Below are 6,000 nucleotides of genomic sequence, written 5' to 3' on the forward strand. Positions count from 1 at the left end.
ATCTCTGGACTTATGTGAGTACCCTTTAGCACTGACGAGTGCGGGAAATGTAAGTTTGTGGTGAGCTAAGGACAGTACAGATGGGGAGAATAACTGGAAGTGGAGCTGCAGTCAGGTCATTTGTTCTGTCCTACACGACCAGGAGCACAGCAGCAAGTCACTATACATCTTCCCAAGCTCCCATTTATTCGTTCTGGGCCAACGCAAGTACATACCTACTAGTGACATTTGTAGGTTTGCTGGAATATTTTTTATAGTGATACATTTACATCAAGTCAGCTGCTCTAATTAACCATGTTAAATTAGATATTCATCCATGTGAGTTGATTTTGCACAGTTATTGCTGAAAAATATCATATCCATATTTATGTCCTTTTGATTGAAGGCTTTTTTAACTTTATATTCTACATGTTATGTAATTATTAATGGATATTCATTTTATTTGTACAAAAACCATGAGTTGCATTTAGCTTTTTAGTATTGGCGCTCCAATTAAATTAGATGTTGTGTGTGTAGCTGTTTTCAGCTAAAAAAGAGAATTGGCAATTTCTCTTGGGAGCAGCCTTAACCATAAGTGGCGCACTACATTATTTATTACAGGGATCGTCCTATGTCTACCAATATGAATACTTCTTTTCCACCCAAGGATGAACCTATGCAGATAAACCATTTTCGTTTGACAACAGCAGAGTCTACTCGCCGTATCCATGATAAGCTTTGCATTTACTGTGCCACTCTGGGACATTTAATTGGTGCTTGTCCTCAGCTCTCGGGAAACCCTGACCGGTTCTAGGAGCGTGTGGTTGGGAGTTCTATCTAACTCCTCTCACTTAGCTGATTCTTTGTTGCCTGTCAGAGTCCGTGCTGGGTCCCGCACTAAGAGAATAAATGCTTCAATTGACTCTGGATCAGCGGGTAACTTTATCTCAGAAACTTTGGACTTAAGATTCTGGTAAACCGCTTCCACAGACATTGGCCCTCTCCACGGTCGATGGCAGTACTATCCTGGGAGGTACCATAACAACCGTTTCGCTACCCATTTCTCTCAGTATAGGTGCTTTGCATCAGGAAGAAATTGAGTTTCTAGTGCTACCCAAGTGTACTCATGTTCTAGTTCTTGGATTACCTTGGCTCCAGGCTCATAGTCCTACTATTGATTGGTCTACCATGCATATCCTGGCATGGGGACCCAATTGCCACCAGAAATGTCATCCTCGAATAGTTCAAATAGTTACTCATCAAACTACTCCTGAGATCTCTTCTTCTCACATAGCTCCAGTTTCTGTGGGTTAAAGTTATAAAACAAGGCCCTCAACTGCCCTATCAAGAATTTTGTGATGTTTTTTTTGTTAACAAGCCGCTGATAAACTACCTCCTCGTCGGCCGTGGGATTGTGCCATCGAATTGGTGCCTGAAAAGATTCCACCGCGTGGTAATGTCTATCCACTCTCAGTCCCAGAAACAGCAGCCATGTCTGATTATATCAGAGAAAACTTAGCCAAAGGGTTAATTAGGCCATATTGTGCCATGTCTTGGTCATATCATTTCAGGGGATTCTTTACAGATGGATTCAGAAAAGCTGAAAACCATTCAGGACTGGCCACAACCTAATTCTTTGAAAGCTGTTCAATGGTTCCTCGGTTTTTCAAACTACTACTGAAGGTTTATCCACAACTTCTCCACCATAGTGGCCCGCATTACAGCGAAAGGTGCTAATCCTTCTCGTTGGTAACCAGCCGCTGTAGCCGCCTTCCAGACTCTAAAACAAGCTTTCTCTTCTGCTCCTATTCTGTGTCAGCCTGATATTAGTAAACCTTTACAGTTGAAGTAGATGCCTCCTCAGTTGGCATGGGAGCCGTGTTATCTCAAATAGCCAAGCATGAATGGAATCATCTCTGTGGATATTTCTCTTGCAAGTTTTCTCCAGCGGAAAGAAACTACGCTATTGGTAAATGGGAATTATTGGCCATGAAACTTGCACTCGAGGAATGGAGACATCTTTTGGAAGGAGCCAAGTTCCCGGTAACTATTTTTACAGATCACAAGAATCTTCTATATTTGTAGACGGCTCAACATCTTAATCCCAGGCAGGCCCACTGGGCTCTCTTCTTCTCCAGGTTTCATTTCAAGGTCCTATTTCGTCTGGAGTACAGAATCGGAAAGCTGAAGCTCTCTCTAGATCCTTTTTGCCTCTGGAAGAAGATGAAAATCAACACAAAAAACATTCTATTCTCAGTCCTCTAGTGTTTGCACATACTCAAGTTAGTTCTATTCTTCCTCCCAGCAAAGTCCTTGTGGCTCCTAATCTTAATAAAAAATGACTTTCTTGGGCCCATACCTCTCTATTTGCAGGTCAATCTGGCATTCATAAAACCTTTAAACTCCTTCAATATTCCTACTGGTGGCCATCAAAGAAACAGGATGTCAGTAATTTTATTGTCTCCTGTGCAAAGTGCATTCAGCAAAAATCTGACTCATTTATCTATGGACTTAATTTCTGAGTTACCTTCCTCCAAGCATTACAACACAATTTGGGTAATGGTAGACCGATTTTCTAAAATGGTTTACTTCAAGCCTCTGGTTGGTCTCCCTTCGGCACCACAATTAGCCAAAGTCTTTCTTCATGAAATATTTTATCTGCATGGCCTACCTAAAGAAATTGTGTCTGACTGTGGTGTACAATTTGTGGCTAGATTCTGGCAAGCCTTGTGTTCTTCCTGTGAGATAAAATTAAAGTTTTCCTCTGCTTATCATCTGCAGACTAATGGGCAAACAGAAAGAAGTAAGCAAAGAACTGGAGACTTTCATCAGACTATTTGTATCTTCTTCTCAAGATGATTGATTTTATCTGCTGCCTTGGGCAGAATTTGCTCATAATTATCGTTACCACACATCCATGAATTCTACTCCTTTCTTTGCTGTTTTTGGAAAGCATCCTCATGTCCCAGAGTTTCAAGCTTACCACCAGTAAAAGTACCTGCTGTCTCCGGTCTTCTTGAATCTTTCTCCGATATCAGGAAGAAAATACATTCTACATTAAAAAAGCATCGCAAACGTTTGGCTGTTCCTCTTATACGACCTGGAGATAAGGTCTGGCTTTCCACCAGGAATTTGAGATTAAGAGTTCCAAATATGAAACTAGCTCCACGTTTCATTGGTCCTTATCGTATCTTAAAGGTAGTGAACCCAGTGGCTTACAAATTGGAATTACCTTCCCAGCTGAGGGTAACTAACGCATTTAATTTTTCCTTGCATCAACCTTTAGTTTTCAATTAATTCCATCACACTCCACCTAAAACTTCACAAGTTTGTACTCAACGTGGGATTGAGTTTGAGGTGGAACGGATTCTTGATTCCAGACATCATTTGGTTCATCTTCAGTATTTGACTGACTGGAAGGGCTATGGCCCAGAAGAACGAGCATGGATAAAAGCCTCTGATGTTCATGCTCTGCAGCTTATTCGTGCTGTTCACACAACATTTACTGCTAAACCTTCAAGGTGTTCGGAGTCCACCCTAAAAGGAGGAGGTACTGTTAGGATTCAGCCTGGGATCGGCCGTTACTCACCGTGGCGCCAGCTTCTCCTGACTAGCCACATGGTAAGATGCCAGGTACGGGGTGTGATATGCTAAGTATTTTCCCTGGGCCCCTGTTGACTTCCACGCAATCCTCCATATCGGAGTTCCCACGGCGGCGGTCATGGGTGCAGCCATATTGTCTGTCTCACCTGACCGGACCCTCCACCGATAGTAGCATTGTCACCTCTCAGCTGACTCTCTCCTCCAATGGACAGCTACCTAAGGGCATATAGCAGGACTCCAGGAAACAGGAAGTCGCCTGAACAATTTCTCTTCTCCAGTAGCTGCTAGCTTTGGATCGCTGTTCCAGGCTCCAAGCTGTTGTATCCTCAGTGCGCTTCACCAGTCTCTGTGATATTCTTCAGTGATATTTAATATCAGTCACTACTGATATTCTTCAGTGATATTCAGCACCAGTCACTATCGATATTCTTCAGTGATATTCAACATCAGTCACTACTGATATTCTCCAGTGATATTCAGCATCGGTCACTACCAATATTCTTCAGTGATATTCAACATCAGTCACTATCAATACTCTTCAGTGATATTCAATATTAGTCACTACCGATATTCTCCAGTGTTAATCTACTGTACATCATCCCTACCAATATACTTCAATGTTACTACACTATCGATATTCTCCAGCCACTCAGTTGTCTTTCTTATCTCTAGAGTTGTGCAGGTTCGGTTTTTACTCAGTTTTATTCGGATATGTTCGGATCTCAAAAAAGGCATCTTATTGGCTATCGGCTATCACGTGTTTTGGATAGCCAATAAAATAAATCCGAACTAATCCGAACTTGCAATAATTTTGGCGAAAAGAACCGAGTAAAAATTACCCCACATATCTCTATTTATCTCTCTGTCATTTGCTAATTCCTGGGTCCCTGATCAGGGGGCCGTGACCTGCTAATTGGGCACGGCAAAACCCATATTCCAATTAGAGGGGTCACTGGTGAAAATGTGCTTCTAGTCGGGTCTCGTCAACATCCGGAATTAGCCGATGAGGAAGTCATAAATACTTCCTCCTCATCTGCTACTGCCTCTCCACCTAGTCACCCCGACTCCCAGTCCTCTGACAGGGAACCTCAAGGGCCAGGCAGTGACAATATCTCCATTTTGGGTTTTATATAACAACTTCTTAATGGGGGTAAGGCGCAATCAGGGATATTGCTAGACTCTTCAGGGAGTCAGGGAGATTCCTACTATTTCAAGGGGTCTCCCTGAGAGTTGGAAAGTATGTATTAACCCCCCACAGGAAAAAAAAACACACACATTGGCCCGCACAGAAAAAAACAGATTTGCCCGCACAGAAAAACAAAAACACACATTAGTTTTTAATTATTGCCTAAGCCTCCTATAGATGACTTACCTGATATGTTGGTAGCCCTTCCTCTCAGCTTTGGATGGCACCAGCACCAAGCAGTGGCTGCAGCCTCAGTGACTAAGTAACTGCAGAGAGACAGAGAACTGTGTAGGAGGGATGGTAACGTGGCATGTGGCTGTGTGACCCATGATGTCACACCTCTGTGTCTCCATATGTCACGGCCCGGGCTGTGTCTGAGCCATTCTGAAGAGCCCAGCGATGTGTTTGGTGCCAGTCCCAACAGTCTTGATTGGTCTAGCACCCTATAATATGGAGCCCTCATGTGGCCACTCTGGTGGAACGGCCCTCAAGTCAACCCTGGGATCAGCAACCTTGATGCAGGGGGCTTGTAGCCTGCTGTGCCAACCCCTGCAGCTGGCACCCCTAGGCACGTGCCTCATGTGCCTAGTGAGAAATTTGCCACTGCATAGAGATCTCTGATGTCCCCTTTCCCTCTGTGCAAGAAGTGCAGGGCAGCCTGGTCAGGAAAGTTAGTTAGTAGTTAGTATACAGCATCTGACCAGACTGTGTGGCACATCTCAATATACATTTTCATAGCAATAACAAAATGTAGTAAACATTATACTCATAGTAGACACTTTTCAGTGTTTTCAGCTGTAAGTGATGGGCAGATAGTGGATTCATTTATTGCAGGTGGTGTAAATGGTATATCTTGGAGTGTGGCTCCATTTAGCATGGAGTAGGCAGCACAAATCTTATCTGAAAATCCCACTGTCCTCTTGGCCTCCTTTCATATACAGTACTGTGTAACTTGTTTGGGCTTCACCAAAGACTCTTATGATGAACTCCCTTTGTGGCAGCCCTTCTGCTCAACTTTGGCTGCCCTCCAAATGAACTGCTGGAGACACCAAGGTGGAGGTTTTTATTGACAATATTATTTCCTTAAATTGTTTGTGCCTTTGCAGTGTTTGAGGCGACACTGCTAACTTGGAGTTATTAACCTTTCTAGTGGCCCTGTTTCACATACTAGAACGGCTTCCTTGTGTTCCTGCATTCTTCTTCCTGGTGCATATTCACACTGCTGGAATGTT

Source organism: Taudactylus pleione, unplaced genomic scaffold (genome assembly GCF_031769625.1).
Source record: "Taudactylus pleione unplaced genomic scaffold, aTauple2 ptg000066l, whole genome shotgun sequence".
NCBI lineage: Eukaryota > Metazoa > Chordata > Amphibia > Anura > Myobatrachidae > Taudactylus > Taudactylus pleione.